Raw genomic sequence first — 21,126 nt, 5'->3', positions numbered from 1 at the left:
CCTGCTGTACACTAGTGACAGAGACTGTTGTGTGAACCTTCTTTTATCTTATAGCCTTACATATGCCCACTGTGGTGCAGGGGCCAAAAAGGGGGCAGCAGGAAATGGAATATATCATTCTCTCGATTGCAATAGAGTTAACATGAAAATGAAATTCCAAGTAATTGAAAAAAAGTCAATTCTCTCTCACCCTATAAATATTTTAAATATGCATTATACTTTATAGCTTACAAAATGCTTGGCTATCATTCTTATGATTCGTGACTGATAAGAGTAAGTGCTTTGATTCCCCCTTGTATTAGTAGAAAAACTAAGGCTCAGAAAGGTCATAGGGACATTTAGCAGACCCTCTACAAAAGCCAGGTGTAGCCTGGAACTCTATGGCTCCATTCTTTGATGCTGTCTCAGAGATCATCTATCAGCCTCTTTAACCAGCCACCCTGGGAAATGGTAGCCTGGGGGCATGTATCAGAGTAGACAAGCTCTTATGGTGAACACCTTGTTTGCAAAGTCCAGCTGTTCCTGGCTTGGGAGAGTTTGTCCTGGCATTGTGGGAGCATGCCTGCCTTTGGCTAGAAGCCCAATAGCAGAAGTCCCTCTAATCAACCAATAAATCGGCATTTATTGATTGTCAGTTGTGTCCTAAGTACTAGAGATACTGATACAAAAAAGAGCATTGAATATGGAATAAAACAATCTTGAGTGTGAATTTTATCTGGGCCACTTAGGACTTATGTGACCTTGGGTAAGTCACTTGACTTTGCCAGCTTCAGGCTTGACCAACTGTAAAATTAGGACAATGGATTAATTGGCCTTTGTTGGTGTTTCTAGTTCTATGTCTATGAATATATCTGTACATATAGGTATAGAAGTCTTCAGTTCTATTTCTAGCTATGTATATCTAATATAATTCTATGGTTCTGTATCTACTATGTCAAGGAACTAGATGTTGGGCGACATATCAAAATGACATGTTTGGAACTGTATAAAACCAAATGTTTAAATTGTTTTCACATGTAATTAGGGAAAAAATAAAATATTATTTTTTAAAAAATGTTTTCACCCTCAAGGAATTTATATCCTGCTCCAGCAGAAGCGCCGTCAACTTATAAATATAATTCAAGGTAGTGAGTGTTGGGGGCAACCTGGAGTTCCAAATGAAGTGCTCCAGGAAAACAGAGAGGAGAGAGGAGAGTTTCAAGTGGGGTTGGGGACCCTGCAATGGAGAAGACTTGAATCTGTCCTTTCCTTTTGGGCTACAAACTAGAGCTCAGGTATGAAACTATGTAGGAATATGAGACTCCTACCTGAGGAAGGCTTCACTTTTCCATCTGGGGAAACATTGGTTTTCTGGCTTCTGACTTACCAGAACTGCAGCCAAAGTTCAGAGTTGCCCCTCTCAAAAATGCCCAGGGCTCAAGCCACAAACTATGAGCAGCAACACAAATTCAGAAAGGTTGACTTTCCTGAGCCCTGAAGTCTACTTGAGTCTCTATTGCCCCTTGAAGCCTTTGGTGCCTTGTGACAGGACCTGCAGAACATGCCCTTAGGAGGAAATCCCTTTCCAATCTACCCTGGCTTCTATTTCTTGCCCTCTCCAATCTATCCTTTGCCCAGTTTCCAAAATAATGTTCCTAAAGCACAAATATGACATCCCTCTCTTGTTCAAGATCTTTCCTAGCTCCTTTTGGCCTCTAGGATAAAGTACACATGCCTCAGATTGGAGTTTAAAGTCTTTCCCAATTTGATTTCAACCTACAGTCACATTTGCTGGAGCAGAATGTATGTTTTCTTGCAGAAATCCTTCACTATCCCAGTCACAGTGAATTATCTGTTGTTCTGTACACAATATTCTATTTCTGCACAGGCTTGTCTTCTGGAATAAATTTCCTTTTCAACTCTGTCGCTTACTTAGTGACCTCAGCTTCTTTCAGGAATCAGCTCCAGTGGGTAGTTAGGTGGCTTGGTGAATTTAGAGCCTAGAGATGAGAAATCCTAGGTTCAAATCTGACCTTAGACACTTCCTAGCTGTGAGACCCTGGGCAAGTCACTCATCCCCCATTGCCTAATCCTTACCACTCCTCTGCCTTGGAACCACTGTACAGCATTGACCCTAAGACAGAAGGTAAGAGCTTGTTTTTTTAAACTTGGTTCCCATAGTATCTACTCTATACCTCCTCCTACTAGAAGCCTTTCTTGATTTTTTTTGGGCTAGTAGTGTTTTTTCTCTCTCCTTTCTCAAATAACAATGTACATTTTTGTTGCATGCATGTGTGGAAGGGAGGGAGGGAGAGAAGAGAGAAGAGGAAGAGAGGGGAGGACGGAGAGGGAGAAAGGGAGAAAAAAGAGAGGGAAAGGTGGGGAGAGAGAGACGGGAGGGAGGAAGGGAAGAAAGAGAGAAGAGGGAAGAGAGAGAGGGGAGGAAGGAAAGAGAGAAAGGGAGAAGGGAGAGAGGGAGAGACGGGGAGAGAGTGGGGAAGGAGGAAGGGAGGGAGAGCAGGGAGGGGAAAGGGAGATTAATCTCCTAGGATCTAGCACAGTGCTCGGCACATTGTAGGTTCTTAAAGAATATTTTTTGAATTATATAGGAAGTGCTTAAAGGAGGTTATTTGAGAAGTTTCCTGTTTTGTTTTTTAGTAGAAGCTGAACTCTTGCCATCAAGCAATAGATAAGAAAGACAGAGGTTTGAGGGGTGACATCCAAGTTGTCAGCAGGGAGGATGAGGATGATAGCTTGAGAGAGGCAGCACAGTTTGGAGTGAGCACCACACTGAGCCTTCTCCCAAACAAAGTGGGGGTCTTATTTCCTCTCTGCCTTAACTCTCAACCTTTCACACTGACCAGCTCAGACCAGCAGGAGAAGGGCAGTGGGTCGGAGGCAGGTGGATGGAGAAGTTGATAGGACAGATGTCAGTTCTGACAACTCAAACCCGGTTCCCATCGAATTTGAGTTCAGCCTCCCTGAAAATAGAGTTATCTAGAGGGATCAAGAGTGGGCATTACATTGTCCCCAAGCATCCTCCTGAAACTGAAGTTCAGGGCTACAATACATCTGATCAGATGTAGTTTCTTTTGGGATTTCATTTCTTTTTATCCCTTTTATTCCTTCTAGTTGGGCTCAGAACACAAGGTGGGCCATCAAGCAGACCCTGGACTACAGCAGCAGCTCCTGGGAGCCACTGTTGTTTAGAAGGCTGAATTTGTAGGTCAGGAGATAAAATTGGCCCTTTGTCTCCCCTGCCCCAATCCATTTTGATGAGCAACAGTATCATGTGGCTGGGCACCATCCCATTATTTCACAGATGTCAGTCGAGTGGGAAGGGACATCAAAGGTCCTCTGGTCCTACCCTTGCATCTTACAGAAGAGGGAGGTGAGTCTCCATTTCACCTCCTTTAAGTGAGCTACTAAATGGCACTCACATAATAGGAGGCAAATATGGAACTTGAAACCAGGTCCTATGACTCCAAAGGCAGCTCTTTTCCACTGGGCCATGGTGATCTCCAGAACTCAGAGAAGGTTCTGCTGCCTTGACTAGCAATTCTGCTTCAACTTGATTTTTTAAAAAATAGCTTTGTAATTTATCAGTTAGCCAAGCATCCCATTTCTTCAAACTGCTCCCGGTTCCTCCAGAAATAAAATGGAGGCAAAGCCCCAAAGGAAAATTATATTCTTATTGCTATGGTGCAGACAGACTTGCTTCATTTTATTGCCAATTGAGTGGGATAAAACTCTGTAAAGGCAGCCCACAAAAAACTCTTGTCATTTCCTTTTGTACTCAGAATGAATGCCAAAGTATTGGGCTTCTGTCTCCACCTAAGAGAAATCTAACCACGGTGTATGGGCTCCCCTCAACTAATTAGGCCTTCCTATCTCTGACGTGAACTCTAATTTGTTCACAATTTAATGAACATCACTTTTGTGCTGGAGAAGAGCTAAGTGGTTGGGAGATGGACACCTCGGCTGGTCCAAAGCTCACATTGGCCAACACTCATCTGAAAACAGCTTACTCCCCAACCAACTTGACTTTGGGTGTAGAGAGGCCCTCCAAGGCATGCCAACCACTTTCGGGCAGTAGTAACCATATGCTTAAATTAAAAGCCATAGTCTGGCAAGAGACTTCAGGCGGCGCTAAAAAAAGGTTTTCCTTGTTTAGAGATGAGGGATGAACTGCCAGTTTCTATCTTCATCTGATGTGAAAGCCATAAACTTTATGGCTGGTTATTTTCTGGCCTTCGGGTCTGTCCAACAATCTATCCCTAGTGAGGCCGGATGGCTCTCATCAGATGACTCGGATGCTTCTCTAACAGGAGACAGTAAAATGAAAAGCATGGAGAGGCAGAGAGTAGAGCTAGAGGCTACAGTCGGGATTCCTGTCCATTTCTAATGTCTGACATTTCAGGGATTTCTCTTCCATGTCCACTTTAAGGCACTGAAATTCAGTTTACATTAGTTGCAGTTGGATCTCACTTGATGGGATAAGTGTTTTTGAAAATTGACATATTTAATTTCATCTTTAAAATTAAATCAAAATTTAAAATTTCAAAATTTAACCAATGTAAGTACCTTAAAGGATTTGTAGTTTTACCTTTAAAGGGTTGGGACTATATCATTTTTGTAGTTTTGGTGCCTGAAAAATAATATTCAGTAACGAATATAAAATAGACCTAGGAGTCAGGAAGACCTTGGTTCCAGAGCTGCCTCTGACACATACTATGTGACTGTAGTCAAGTCACAGACTATCAGTTCTCCCAGACAGCTTTCTTAAGACCCTAAGTCTCTGGGGCCACTGGGTAGGTCAGTGGATTGAGAGCCAGCCCTAGAGATGGGAGGTCCTGGGTTCAAATGTGGCCTCAGACACTTCCTAGCTGTGTGATCCTGGGCAAGTCACTTAACCCCTCATTGCCTAACCCTTACCACTCTTCTGCCTTAGATCCAATATACAGTATTGATTCTAAGGTGGAAGGTTAAAGGTTTGAAAGGAAAAAAAAGACCCCAAGTCTCCAAGTAGTTGCTACTAAGTAATGGGTTTTTCTTCAATGAAGTTTTCTCTATAAATGAAGTCTTGAGACCATATTGAAAAACAAAAATCCTCAAGCCTAACAGAGTATCCTGCACATAGTATATAACTAAATGCTTGTCAAAGACATCATCCCCATCCTCCTTATCAAATATATCTTGCTTGCTACTTAAAAAGATCTTACTTGCATAGCTACTTGCTATGATGTTTTTTGCACAGAGCTGTTACAAAATAAAATGAAATGGAACATCTTAGGAGACAATGGGTTCCCCACCCCACCTTGGGAATCTTAAAAACAAAAACTGGATGACCATTTGTTCAGTGTATTGTGACGGCAGATAGATGGCTTGGTGGATAGAGTGCCAGGTCTCGAGTCAAGAAGATCCATTTTCCTAAATTTAAACCTGGCTTCAGACATTAACAAGCTCTGTGACCCTGGGCAAGCCACTTCACCCTGTTGGCCTCAGTCTCCTTATCTGTAAAATGCACTGGAGAAGGAAATGACAGAGCCTCCAGTGTCTTTGTCAAGAAAACTCCAAATGGGGTCACAAAGAGAGGGACATGGCTGAACAACAACATTATGGGACTCCTTTTTCAGGTAAGAGTTAGAACACTGAGGTGTTTCCTAATTTTAAAATTCCATGTTGCTGTTTTTTAAATCTAGGTTTCCAGATTCTGAGATTGTTTAGAGGACTGTACAGCTGTGCTCCCACTTAACTGTCAGGTAATTTCCGTAGGTATTTTTAGCTCCTTCTATGTGTGTCTATCCCTGAGCAAGGCACTGATTATGTTAAGGGAAAGACGGAGGTGATGGGAAAGCCCTCTGGTACAAATTACAAATCCCTTTTGGCAGCTTAGATGAAACTCTTAGTTTTTCAGTGACTTCAGACCTATGTGTTCTTTCTCGGCTATCAGTTTTACACTGAAATCTCACTAGGAGAGGAAATATAGCACGATGGATAGAAAGTTTACTTCAAAATCAAGAAGTCCCCTGTCCAAGTCTCACTTCTGAAACATCATAGGTTGGTCACTCTGGGCAATTAAGTCACTTAATTTCTCAGGGCTTCAATCAACTCTCTAAGTCTGAATTGCAGAAGAGTTTCTGACCTGCATTGAGCATTTTCTCCCTAGGAACTCCCTACGTGTCCCTACCTAGGAAAAAAAATAGTCATACTCAGAAGTGGAGACCCTCTGCTGATCAATGGAAAAATACAAGTGGCAATTGTATCCATTTCTCATTCAGCTCTATAAGAATTGCAAAGAAGGTTCTGGGCCATCTCAATGAATTAGCTTGCTATCCCACTCAAACAAGGTGGTCTTTGGTTCTTCATTTTGCAGGAATAAGCTGCAGTGCTCTCTCATGTTCTGTCTGAACCATTGGCCATCCCTAATTGGAAGTTACTGTCTTGCCTCTAGTCATTGTAACAGGTTTCCTCTACAAATCTAGGGAATGTTTCAAACTCCTTGGCTATAAGTATTGATGAACAGATGATAAGTATAAAGAGAAGAAAGAGAAAAATAAATTCACAGAGAGCACTGATTCAGTGCTTACTACGTGGCAGGTTCTGAGCTGAAAACTGATGGACAGAAGGGAGATCCAAAAAACAAAGAAGCAAGGTAGTCCTTCCCTCAAAGAGCTTAAATCATAACGAAGGATGACAATTCAGAACAAAGAAGTGTACCTAGAAGGAGACACTTCGGAAGTGGCAAGGAAGCCAGGCTTGGGAAGAAGGACAGTAGCTAAAGTTTGGGACAATTCCTGGAGGAATAGTTACACCATTGAAAAAACTCATGTATAAGAGAGGACACAATGATTAGAATCAGAAATAGTCAAACCCATTCTCCCCTCTGCAAAGTAGAGAAAAGACAGCATTTTATATGATAGGAAACTCATTAATTAAGTTTCTGTTTAGGCTTCTTTTCTTGAGGTTAATTATTTAAAGCAAAGTCTCCTGTCTCCAAGACTTGGAAAGGATTGGCTGAGCCTAGATTCCAGCTATAAAATGCAAGATATTGAAATTTAAACATATTTGTGAAATGCAAACACATTTTCATTTACTAAGAGCCCAGTAATTAAGACAGAAGCTATTATTGGAATATAATTAACCTCAGGAATCATGAATTTGTTAATTGGTCTTCTCTGCTACTGATACTAGGCCAAGTTGTTCTCCTCTGCTGATCATTTTGAAGAGAGTTTTCTCATTTGGATTTCTCTAGGGTAAGTGAAGAAAATGAACAAAACAGATATTTTAACAATTTGGAAATGAGATTTTGTAAATGGATTTTTTTCTTGGAAAAGACCGACCTTGGGTCAAGTCAATATTCAACCTTCCAGATCCTAACCTTTGTCTAAATTTCCATTCCATGGGATTTATTGGCCACATTGCCACTGATATCAGAAAACACACACACACACACACACACATACACACATGCTCATACATGTGTGTATGTACCCTACCCACCCTCAGGCAGTAGAGATATAAAACAACCAAAAAATGTTTATCTGAAGTCATGCTTCTTGGCCTCTGAATCTCAATTTAACTAAGTTCTAATTTATTTTCCCCAATAAAATGTGTCTTTTAGCCAAGCAAAGATACCACGGCAACACTGATGTGTTTCTAGGTTTAAACTTTTCGTGAGGAAAAAATACAAGACTATTTGTACTCTTCTCTAGAACACAAGGGAAGAGCATCCCAGCCAAAGCTTCCTGAAAAGATAGAAAGTAATTTTGTCTCTCTTTTGTATTTAATTTCTGACGGTGCTGGGGCTCAGAAATCAGGAAATAATATTAGTCAATTCATTAAAGTTCTATAGTTCTATCTTGAAAAATAATCATTTATTAATTTAAAAAACTGAGATCTTCAAAAATATACTCTCTAGGAAAAACAGATACAAGTTAGCATATGGAGATGTGAAATATACAGTATATATAGATATGAAACTTGTGATATTCACATATACCTGTGAAATTCTTTTTTTTTCTCTAATCAACAAGCAATGATGACCAATTATCTCAGGAGGCTTCAGTTTCAACAAAGAAAAGAAATTAGTTCATGGATCATTTTGCTCATCACTCATCTGCTCAAACACCTTCAATGATTCCCTATTGCCTATTAAGCAAAGTTCAAATTGCTGAGCTGGCATTCAAGACTTTCCATAATCTATGATTGCATGTTCCTATATGACAAGATTTATCTAATGCTATTCTCTCTGCCTTCTGTACTTCAACTAAAGTTGTGAGAAACATCATGAAAGCAGAACCAACAAGACTTGGCAAATGATTAAATATATTTTGTTTCCAATGCTTATAATGTGCTTATCTTTAATATTCAAATGCTTGAAAATCCATAAAACCTTCATTTTCCATTTCCATAATCTAGGGATCCTTCCCCTTCAAATTTCCCATAGAACTTTGGCAGCCCTCCTATATTTTCCATCTTCCCCACTAAACTATCATTTCAATGAGAACAGGGTCTGCGTCTTATCTAAACGTTGTATCTCCCTGGAGCCTACCATAGCTCTCTGCTTACAGTGAATACTTAATAAATATTTAAAATTGAATTAGTTCAATTCAATTCAATAAGCATTTATTAATGATGAGAGGCAGTTTGGCATCAGAGCTAGGATATTCTAATCTTATCCTTGACACATACTAGCTGGGGGACTCTGGTCAAATCACTTAGCTCCTCAGCACCCTGTGGGTGTTTCTCTAAGAGTATAAGTTGCAAAATAATTGCTGGTCTGCTTTATTAGAGGGAGGGAAATGCTTCACCAGGGGCTCCCTATAGGGAAGGAATCAAAATTCCAAACCCACACCACTCCCCTTTCCCTGTTCCCCCTCAAAAAAATCTAAATGCTGTTCTAGATGAATCGCCTTAGGGCAAACAGAACCCAAAAGAATGTACAGTTTTCTATCTTGTTCCTGGCATGAAGTCTTGGTTACAATCAAGAAACCTATTTGGGTGCAAATAGAAAGCCAGGGTTCTCCTGGGAAAATAGCAAAATGGAGAGAGCCAAAGAGTAAGAATGAGACATGGTTTCTGGATTAGTACTTCATAAAATTATGGATTTAGAAATGGAAGGAGACCTTAAGGGTCATCTAATCCCACCCACTTATTTCATAAGCTCAGAGAGAGGAAGAGACTTGTCCAAGACACAGGGAGAAAGTGGTAGATTCAAGATTTGAACCCAGGACCTCTGTCTCCAAAGTATTTCCCACTGTCCATGTTGATTTGTTACCTGATTACACACACACACACACACACACACACACACACACACACACACCTTCTCTCATGTGAACCTGACAAAAATTGTCATAGAAAAATCTACTTTTGCTTCATCATTTGGAGCTCAGAAGTTCTGCTACAGAGTCTTCGTAACAACTCACATTTCTCCAGTGAGTCAAGGTTTCTAAGAGCAGGAGGCACACGAATTGGTAGCCTACTCAGGTCCCAGAGACATTCCAGAGCACTGTCAGGGCAGATTAAGAATTAGCAAGCATTATGGATGTGCCAGTGGAGACACGTTGGGCATATTACTTGTAATGTACACTGACAGCCTTCCCTACTTCAGCCTGGGTGTGTGTCAGTGTGGACTCAGGCAAATGCATTATCTATATCTACATATCACACATACATGTGAATTTTTTACTTTAAAAATAAAATATTTTTATAAAATAATCATTATATGTACATATATATGTATATGTAGTGTATGTACATGTATATATAGAGAAAATTTTTCTGTCCATCTTAATATGCTCTAGAATGTGAATAGTTTATATATATGTGAGTTTTACATATATCTAGAAATATATATATATATACACACACATATAAACTTTATATATAAACTTCTCACATTCTAGAATATGTTAGGATGGATGAAAAATTTTTTCTCACAATAGCCACCGTCTGATGACATTGTGCAAGTCTTATTCTCTATATTTTATAATAGACTATCTATTAGCATATCCCAATATATATCAAAGATGAGATTCTGGTTCAGATCCCAGGGCTCAATCTATTATACAAGACCTCCTTTCTACATGCCCTGGAGCCAATGTTGAAAGAATGGGGGGAAAATTTATGGAAAAGAAATGGGGGGGGGAATGAGATAGGGCAGCTAGATGGCATGGTGAATATAGTACAGAGTCTGGAATCAGGAGGACTTGATTTTAAATGTGGCCTCAGATACAAGCTGTGTAACCCCAAACAAGTTACTTCACCCCATTTGCCTCGGTATCTTCATCCGTAAAAATGAACCGGAGAAAGCATTTTTTTTTTTGCCAAGAAAACCCCAAATGGGGTCACAAAGAGTCAGACATGGTCAAAAAAAAAGAACTGAACAACAATCCAAGACAACTTGGATAAGAATAATAACAACTCAACAACACTAAGATAATACAGTTAAGTTCCTTTTTCCTGGTAGAATTGGAGAATATGAACTTAAAGGGAGCTTTCCTCGTTTTCTTTTTTTTTTTTTTTCAGTTTATTTATTTAATTAATTTTGAGTATTTTTCCATGGTTACATGATTCATGTTCTTTCCCTCCCCTCCTCCCACCCCTCTCTGTAGCCAATGAGCAATTCTATTGGGTTTTACATGTGTCATTGATCAAGACCTATTTCCATATTATTGATATTTGCACTGGGGTGATTGTTTGCATCTATATCCCCATCAATCCATGTGATCAAACAGTTGTTTTTCTTCTGGGTTTCTACTCCCACAGTTCTTCCTCTGGATGTGGATAGCCTTCTTTCTTATAAGTCCCTCAGAGTTGTTCTGTATCATTGCATTGCTGCTAGTAGAGAAGTCTGTTACATTCGATTGTGCCACAGTGTATCAGTCTCTGTGTATATGGTTCTCCTGGCTCTGCTCCCTTCACTCTGCATAAATTCCTGGAGGTCTTTCCAGTTCACATGGAATTCCACCAGTTCATTATTCCTTTGAGCACAATAGTATTCCATCACCAACAGATACCACAATTTGTTCAGCCATTTCCCAATCAAAGGGCATCCCTTTATTTTCCAATTTTTTGCCACCACAAAGAGCACAGCTATGAATATTTTTGTACAAGTCTTTTTTTATAATGGAATACTCTTGCTCCATAAGAAATGACAAAAGGCATGGTTTCAGAGAAACCCAACAAGGCTTTTGTGAATTGACAGAGAGAAGTAAGCAGAACCAGGATAATTTATTTTAAAAATGACAATATTAACAAAAGAGAAATTTTGAAAGCAATAATAAATGCTCAATACAATGACCAAATAGGAATCTCAAGGATTGACCATTATTACTGTTAGTCTTCTGCTGACAGAGAGGTGATGGATTCAGGGTGCAGAATGCAACAATCTCTACCCTCAAGAAGATCCTATTTTTCTGTCCATTAGAAGTCATCTAATTCTTTTACTTATCTAGCCATTAGAACCTACTTGTAGAAAAGAAGCAAAGCTTAGAAAATCTGCAGTTCATCCAAGGAGACTTCTTAATCAGTTATGCCCAATGTGGAAAACTGAGATCTGGAAATGTACATTTACTTTATGATTCAGGTCTCTTCTGTCATCATTTCTTCCCTGTTATGTGAACCAGTAGAGAGGCAAGGTATAGCTGGGTTGGCAGAAGCAGCAGTGTGAAGTTGCACCTTTCTGCCTTTTGACTACTTTCTTGGTTCCCAAATATCTCTAGATGCCAATGTTAACCACCCGGTTCTTTTTCCCTTTTAACTTATCATTTGGGAAAGAATAGCCTTTACTATTGCATTTGCATTTTTTGTTGTTTTCAATGAACAAAAATTTCTTTTCCTCATACATTCCTCTCTCTTTTGAAGAAGAATAAAGCCTTTGCAAAAAACTCTCACTGTGGCTACTTCCAAAAATACATGTCTCATTCTGGATCTTGAATTTATTACCTCTCTCCATTAGGAGGTAGGTATTATGTTTCATTATGTATCCTTTGGAATCATGGTTGGTCATTGCACTGAAGGCTCACTAAGTCTTTCAAAGTTGTTTGCCTCTACAATGTAGTTGTTGTTCTATATGGATCTGGTTCTGCTCACTTCTTTCTGCATCAGTTCAGACAATTCTTCCCAGGTTTCTTTGAAACTGTTTTTCTTGTCATTTCACATAGTGGGCAGCAAGGTGGTAAAGTGGAGAGCCTGGAGTCAGGAAAAGGTTCCTCTTTCTGGGTTTAAATCTAGCCTCAGACACTTACTAGATGTTTGACTGAGGAAGTCACTTCACCCTGTTTGCCTGAGTCTTCTTATCTGTCAAATGAGCTAGAGAAGGAACTGGCAAACCACGCTAGTATTTTTTGCCAAGTAAACCCCATTGAGGTTACAAAGAGTCAAGCATGACGGAAATGACTGAACAACAATAACATGGCCTAACAATATTGTTCAGTCAATCAATAGACACTTTCACCAATTCGTTTTCAATTTTTTGCCTCCACACAGCACAAAAAACTGCTACAAATATGAATCATTTTCCTCTTTCTTTTATTTCTTTGGGGAATAGGCCTAGTATTGGTATTACTGGTCAAAGATGAGTAACTTTTGGGACATAGCTCCAAATTGATTTCCAGAATGAAGAATGGGAGATGATGGGGAGGGGACTAATTTTCCTGACCACTAAGGTATTAATAATCAGATTTATTTCTATTCTGACTAGACTAAAAGGTTAAGTGATCTTGTTCCTAAAGTGTTTTTTTTCCAAATTACTTAAATTCATTCATGCTTTACTGATACTGGAAAGAGGATCTGGGGTCTCTGAAGTCAGAGGACCTTGGTTCACTTCTCATATGTTAATGTTTTCCACTTATAAAGCCTCAGCCATATTATTTAACCTATATAGGGCCCAGATCCTTATACAATTAGTAGGTTAAACAAGACTGGCTTGGGGATCTCTTTTAGCTCTAGTTCTAGGATTCTAGGATCTAAGCAACTTCAAAAAAAAAGTCAGAAGTAATATATACTGCTAGTACATCACCAAAAACTATAGCTTGGCTGGGTATGCATTCATCTGGCAAACTTAAGAGTAAATGAACAGACAATGCACTCTGCTATGTATGAAATGGAAACCCTTCATTGATATGGGTTTGAGAAAAGTGTTACAAAGACTACAGTTTTCTTATTAAAATACGTTGGACTCTTTAGAGTATGCCATAATTCAGTGGTTCAAGGCAGAGGCCATTGCAAATTAACTGTGAGTTGAGAGTCTCTTTTAGAAAAAAGGGATCGCTGAAGGAAAACCATTTCCTTGCTGCTACCCTATAGTTAGTGTCCAGGAACTTGTCTCCTCTCACAGCAGGTATTTCAGCAGTTAGCTGGTCTTATCAGTTAATTATAAAGTCTCTGTCTCTAAAGCTTGGGAAAGCCATAATGTCCTTTGGTCTCAGTTTCCTCCTTTGTGAAATGAGGGGGTTGAACTAGATTATCTCTGAGGTCCATTCCAGGTTTATACCTATGATAAACTGAGAGATCGCATTTGTCTCTCCTAAGCATTAAGTGTTATTTCTTAAAAAAAAAACCTTAATGGGCTAAAGAGAATATGGTATATTATCAAAGCTCACAAGTATATATGCTTTAATCTTTGTATTTTAAGATTTAAATTTTCATTGTCTCTTAACAATTCTGGAGGAAGGTGCTATTATGAACCCCATTTTACTGATGAGAAAACTGAGACTGAAAGGGGTTCACTGACTTGTCCAAGCTCACATAGTGTCTAGAATGGAATTTAAACACAGATCTTAATGGTCCTAAATTTAGTACTCTCTGCATTATGAAAAACTGCTTCTAATAATGAGACATGGCTAGTGAGACACTACAAGCTTTCACACCAATAATAACAATGGACATTTATTTAGTATTTTAAGAATCTTGAAGTGCTTTACATACTTAGGTGGCCAGTCTACATCCTTTTATCAAGCACTGAATAGAGTGTATGTAGTGTGTGAGGAATTACAAGCAGGACAATGTTGCTGCACCCGGAGAGGCACAAAGTTTAATAAGACCAGAAGGACAGGAAAGGACCATGTTGTGAAAGGCTCTAAAAGACAAAACACAAGATTGTAAATTTAACCCTGGAGATACTAGCGTTTACTGAGTAGGGGAGAAACATGAGCTTTGGGGAAAAAACACTTTGGCAGCTAAGTGGAAGATGGATTAGAATGAGGAGAGACTTGAGATGGGGAAGTCAATTAGGTGGTTATTGCAATAAGCCAGTGTGGGAAGGGATGAGAACGTGCCCTGGGTTGATAGTTGTACCAGTGAAGAGAAGAGATCTACACAAGAAATGGTGTTATATTTGACGACAGAATAAGCCAAGAGTAGCCTTGAGGTTGTGTGTCTGAATGACTGGGAGAATGGAGTAATATCCTTGACAGTAACAGGGAAGGAGGGAAGAGCTTAGAAGGAGAAAAATAATGGTTTGTTATAAATGTGTTGAATTTGAAGTGTTTATATGATATCCAATTCAAGATGCCTACAAGGCAATTTGTTAGGTGGGACTGGAACTCAGGAGAGAAATTGAGGCTGGATATATCTCAATCTGGGAATCATTTCCATAGAGATGATAACTGAACTTTAAGCTGATGAAATCGTGGGCAAGATAACATAGAGGAGAAAGAGAATGGGGCAAAAGATGGAGCTCTGGCAGACACCCAGGGTTGGTGCTAGTGACCTCGATAAAGACCAGCCAATGGGAGTGGTGAGACATATAGGAGTGGAAAAAGAAAAACATGGTCACAGAAACCCAGGAAGCAGAGAGAATCCAGAAGTAAATGTTCATCAACACTGTCAGAAGCTAGAGAGGGGTGAAGGGCGTTCCCTAATCGAGCCCCACTTGTACGGGAAGTGTTTCAGGCTTTACAAATGTGGAATCTAAGGCTGAGAAAGGTTAAATGCCTTCCCTTAATCACACAGCCAAGTGTCAAATTCAAACCCAGGTTTTCCAGCTTCCTTCCTTGACCATCTATTAGATTCTGCTGCCCCATATATCCCAGCACCGAGATGTGGAACAGACACATACCTGCTATGCTGTTGCATGGTATATCCACATAAGCTTTGTGAAATCAGATTTTTAAAAGGAGTTCTCCACTTTGAAGCATTACTTCTAGGCCTGGTTTTAAAAGTTAGTTGATTCTTATACACTAAGATTTGATGGGAGAAGACCCATACATGCTTGGAATAGGATTCTTTTTTTAAAATAGTTTTTATTCCGAATTTAAACATCCCCCCCAAAAAAGGTAATAGATAAAAGAGGATAGTATAGTTGTCACAAATCTTTGTTCAACTTTGCTTGTTTTTTAAAAGCATGTAATAAACTCAACCTGCTGATTTAAAAAAAAAATCTATTTGTTTACGTTGTCTTCTGAACTTCCTTCTGGACTTCTCTGTACACTTTTAAAATGTTTCCACGGCTCTTCTCCTTTTCTCTCTTTTCTTTTAGTGTTATCATTGCTATCTCCTTCCTCCTACTAATTAAAATAGGGAATAAGGGGGAAAAAAACCTCTTGTACCAAAAAAAAAAACAGTCAAACATCATAAATCTATATAGTGGTCATATCCAAGAATGTGCAACTCTTTCCATATCTTCAATCCATTACACTTCTCTATCAGGAAGTGGGCCCTTTCTCACAGGAACTCTAGAGACACGATTGACCATTGCTTTGATCCAAGTTTTAAATTTTTCTTTACCGTGTACATTCCAGTTACTACAGAAACTATTTTTCTGGTTTTGCCCAATTTACTCTTCATGAGACCCTATTTCTGAGGACTCTCTGAAACCACTCCTTGCATCATTTCCTATGGCATGATATTTCATTACATTCATGGACCAACATTTTTTCAGTCATTTACTTAATTAATGGACAACCCCTTAGAATCCAGTTATTTTTCTTTTCATTAGTTTTCCTCTTTTAATCACTCTTTCAAAATCAGGAAAGCTGGTTCGCTTTCCACTCTTCCTTCTCTCCAACTATCTTTCCTCCAATGCTTTTTTTCCTCTTCCCATCTGTTGAGTTTGATGCAAAATTCTTTGCTTACAAGTGCGTATGTGTGGGCAACTAACTGTTTTTTGTCTAATTCAGATGAGTGAAGTTTATCTGATATTCATGGGACCCCCTCCTTCCTCCAAGTCTCTTCTCGCTCCCTCTCCCAACTTCGGACTCTAGTGTATTCCTTTTACTTTCCCTTCTTATTCCCTTCTTACCACCTTCAGAAAAGAACCAATTCCCCCCTCAGGTCCTTTTTTTTTTTTCCCCTTCCGAAAGCACCTTTTTCTATTGGTCCTATTAGAAGGGAAGCCTTTCATCACCATAGTCCCTTCTAATTGCTTAAATAAATTTGTTTTTGAGGTGTTTTGTTTTTAAACTTACGTTTGCATTTTAAAGTTTCTACTCGGGTCTGACTTTTTCATTGGAAATAAGTATCGAGGGAAAGAAATCCCCCATCCACTAAATGCTCTCTCCCCCGCCCCCAGAGGATTCTACTCACCATTGGAGGGGAATTTATTCTGGGTTGTAAGCTTTTGCCTTTTGCCTTTTGGAACACTGTATTCGTTTTTATTAAAAGCCGCTAGGTCATGCTTTCCACCGCCAGAGAAAGAACAGGCGGAGTCCGCATGCAGAAGGGAGCAGACTCATTTTTACTTTCTCTCTTTTTGTCGGGGGGGGGGGGGGGGGGGGCTCGGATTGCTTTTATTTCTCCCGGAAGGTGACCTGGGTGAGAGGTCTTGGTTTATTAGCTTTTACAGAGACCGAGCTTGAGGCAACTGAAATGTGGTCAGATACTGTGCCTCGGGCTCCAGGGCGCCTGTCTTTTCAGGGCTCTGAGACTAGCTGCGTTTCCGGCGAGAGCCAAGCCAGGCTGCGGAAAGCGGAACGTTCCAGGAGAGAGTGCCTCCTGCGCCCAGCATCTTGTCTTCTGAGGATTCGGAGAGGAGGCGCGGAGTTCCTCGGAGAGGCTGGCTGGAGTAGCCAGTGTTCTGAGGGAGCGTCTCCGAACACAAATAGCAGCTGCTCCTCTGATTCTTACATAGTTGAGCTGATTTTTTTTCTCCCTCCCTCTTCCCAGGTGTTGCACACATTTTCCGAATGTATCCCTCACCGCACGCTCCCCCTCCCCCACCTCAGAAATCCCGGAGACCCGTCTGGGGAGTTGTGGGTAATGGAGTGGAGAGGTAGGGAGCGGGGGAAAGGGAGAGGGAGGGGCACGCGAACCTCGAGCTGCCAACAGCCTCCTCTCCCGAATCAGGGGAACTCTCTATGGTTTTTTGTTTTCATCCTGTTGTTTTGTCTGTGTTTTCTTTTGTAACACGACTAATATGCAAATATGTTTTGCATGACTGCACATGGATAATCGATATCAAATTGCTTGACTTCTCTTTTCGGGGGGAGGGAAAAATTTTGCAACTCAGTTTTAAAAAATGAATATTGAAAGTTGTTTTTACATTAATTTGGGTATAAAAACTTGCCCGATCTTATATATTCCTAACTTTAGCTCCTTGGTACTTGACCCTGTCCCTTTCTGGCTGCTTGTAATATTTTTTCTTTGACACAGAAGCTCTGGATTTTGGCTATGATATTCCCGGGTCTTTTTCGTTAGGGGTTTCTAGAAATAGGATTTTTTTTCTTCCTATTTTTACTTTGCCCTCTGGCTCTAATATATCTGGGCATTTTTCTTTTTTGAGTTTTTTGAAATATAGTGGCCAGGCTTTTTATTTTTAAATCATAGTTTTCAGGAAGTTCAATGATTCTTAAATGATCTCTTCTTGGCTTGTTTTCCAGGTCAGTTGTTTTTGATGGTAGACAGTTTATCATCTCTTTTTTCCCCCAGTCTTTTGTTTATTTTCTTCCTAATATTTCTTGCTGTTTTATGGAATCATTGATTTTCACTTAGTTTAAATTTCAGGGAGGCCAAGTTTGCTCCTTTCTGTTCTAAGCTATTTTATTCTACTTCCAATTATTTCCTCTGAAGCTTTTATTTAATTTCTGTCCATCTCTTGCTTCATTTCTTGTAGGCATTCATGTAGCTCTTGTGGCAAATCCATTTTTTCCCTTTGACAGTTTGCTTACAGTTATGTAAGTTGCTGTGTCCTTCTAGGTGGATTTTAGAGTATGTCTGAATCTATTATAATTTCTTATAGTGGTCTCTATTTTATGTGTTTACCCATCTCTAATTTAAATTAATCAAATTCTTTAATTTTTTTTATGAATTTGGGCTTTTTACCAAGTCCAGGCACCATTTCTGATGGATGGGATTCTGTTTAGTCTATACTTGGTTCACTTGGGTTCCTGAGCTGACCTCTACCTCCTAAGGTTATATTTCACTCTTCTCTCTCTTCCTACCCCTTGCACACCCTGCTTTTCAGGTTCATTCGGGTCCTTTATGGTGGCTCAGGATAAAGTGTTAGGAACTTTAGGGTATCCCAATCTGGACATGGTCACCCTGTTGCTGGCCACTTCCATGGACCTGGGTATCATTTTTTGACCACTTTAGGACTTTATTGAGGGAGCCTTTTGTTCTCATTGAATTGGAATAGAGAGCATTGGAAACTACATGTGTCTCTGGCTAGTCTCTGGTCAGTCTGAGAGGCTATTTTTTTGTTTGTCTACATCAGCTTTCCTGGTAGCCTCAGTTCCTATTGCTCATGCCTATGGTTGACTTTTTGTGCATTTCTGAGGTGGAAGAGGCACTATAGTTTCTCATTGTATTTATTCATCATTACTTGGTCCAATATGTTTAGGTTTTTGCTGGAGTAGTCAGTGGAGGCTGGGCTGCCTCCCTCCATTGAGGCAGTCCTGGACTATAATTTTTGAAAGGCATACCTTCTCCAAAAGAAATAGATAGATAAGGGATCTATTGCAGTGGGAGTGGAGATTGAGTCACTTTTTATGTTAAGTCAAGATATTGAAAATATGAGAAAGGCCAGGAACCAGAAAAGGTGGAACATGGTGGGCAGCCTTAAAATAAAGATCAAGAAAGGCAGAAACAGAAGTGATACTGTCATTTGACTATACTACAGACCGCCGAGCAAAAAGAATAGGTGAGGAGTTTGAGAACTAGATAGCACAGAGAATATGTCATAGTGATATCGGGTTTCAACTTCTTTTGGAATTCTCATTCTGCCAAGAACAGAAAGGCTAATAACTTCTTATTTGCCTTAAAAAGAACTTCATTCTTCAAAAGTTGGATTAACCTACAAGGAGAAAACCTGTTTTGGATTTGATTTTCAGTAACATGGAGGTACTTGTTCCTGGGTTGAAAATGCAGGCAACCTTGCAGAGAAATGACGGCTTTGCATGTATCCTAGATTTGGGGGAAGTAGATTTCAAAAGGTTCAGATAAGTAGAATATAATGGACTAAAGTTTTATAGGAAAAGTCAATTCTGTTGGGATAGAAAGCTCATAAGGATGAAGTTGTAAAGATGCGAAAAGAAACAAATCCCAGAAAAAGGAATAGTAGACATTGTCCAAAAAAGACTGATATGGACACACTGGAAATTGACCAAATTACTTAAATTCTTTAATTTTTTTTCCAAGTCACATTTTAAAAAGACATTTACAGAAGAAAGAAGCAAGGGTTAGTTAGTGGAGGATACACAAAAGAATGGCATGGATAAAGTGGTGACAAGAATGCTAGAAATGAAGTTTTCAAGGAAAGCTAAGGCTAGCAGGTATGTTTCACTGTGTTGTGGGGAAAAGGAGAATCATGTTAGGACTGAGGTTTCAGACAGACTGAACAATAATAACTAATGATGGAAAGAGGATGGAGATCCATAACTTCTTTTTCTTCTGTTTTCTCTGCTAACGACTCTGGCCTTTTGATTGAAAAAAGACAAACAAAAATGACCAATAGGGAGTTGATACCCAATAAAAGAAGTACTAAGCATGAGAGCCTCTTTTGATCAATTTAGCATACCTGGCTCAGATGAACAGTATCACATGGTAAAGAAAGAACTAGGAATTATTATTGTTGAATTCCTTTTACCAACTTCTCAAGACTATAGAGAACAGGAGATTGTCCTGCACCCAACCAAGGGCAGATGTCCTGCTATCCAAAACAAGAAAGAGAATGAAGTTTACATTTTATAGGATAGTGAAGCTGACTTTGATTTCTGACAAAATACTAGAACATGCTATCAAAGAGATGGCTAGTAAACATCTAAAAATGCAAGTGATGATCCCAAGGGGCCAGCATGACTTCCCCCAAAATGGATTATGCCTATTTACCACTTCCCTCCCCTTTTAAAGCAGAATTACTAATTGATAGAAGAGAGAATTGCTATAGATATGATTTACATGGATTTTAACAAAGCGTTTAATCAAGTCCCTTGGCCTACTCTTATAGAAAATATGGAGTGATTTGGACTAGATAATCATACACAGTTAGGTAGATTTGGAACTGACCAAATGGGACAAACAACTTTCCTTGAACCATGATGGAATGGATTGATTTGGGAAGTAGTAGATCCCCACTGGTTCATTGAAGGTTTTCAAACCAAGTGTATTGGGTAAGAGGGAGAGAGGATTATTTTCCAGGTATAGGTTAGACCTAGGTTCTTAACCTTTTTTTGTGTCAGGGACTCTTTTGGAAATATGGTGATATCTATGGCCCCCTTTCAATATGATATTTTTAAATGAATGAAATATAATATATGAGATTACAAAGCAAAGCAATTATGTTGAAGTCTTCTCTCCTTCAGGCTAAATGACTAATATTTATATACTGTAAATTCAAGTCTCTTCTCCATCCTGATCACCCACTAGCCACTCTAACTTATCAATGTCCTTCCTAAACTGTGCCCTGAAAGGCACACAATGTATCAGAGGTAATCTAAAACTTCCTCAGCTTTGAATATTGTACTTCTTTTGATCAACTAGTATTTATTAAGCATTTAATAGCCTAAGATCACATCTTTTTGGTTGCAATATACCATTGACCTCTTGAGCTTAAAATCCTCTAATCTTTCTTACTCATCTTGCCCTTGCAAAGTTGATTTTTTTTTTAACTCAAGTATAAGATTTTAACTTTTTCCTACCAAAGACTGTCTTGTTCTTTCTGGTCCAGTGATCTGGTCTGTTAAGATTTAAAAAAAAAAAAATCTA

The sequence above is a fragment of the Gracilinanus agilis genome, chromosome 6 (assembly GCF_016433145.1).
Source record: "Gracilinanus agilis isolate LMUSP501 chromosome 6, AgileGrace, whole genome shotgun sequence".
In the NCBI taxonomy this organism is placed as follows: Eukaryota; Metazoa; Chordata; class Mammalia; order Didelphimorphia; family Didelphidae; genus Gracilinanus; species Gracilinanus agilis.
Note: the sequence above shows the minus strand (reverse complement) of the source record.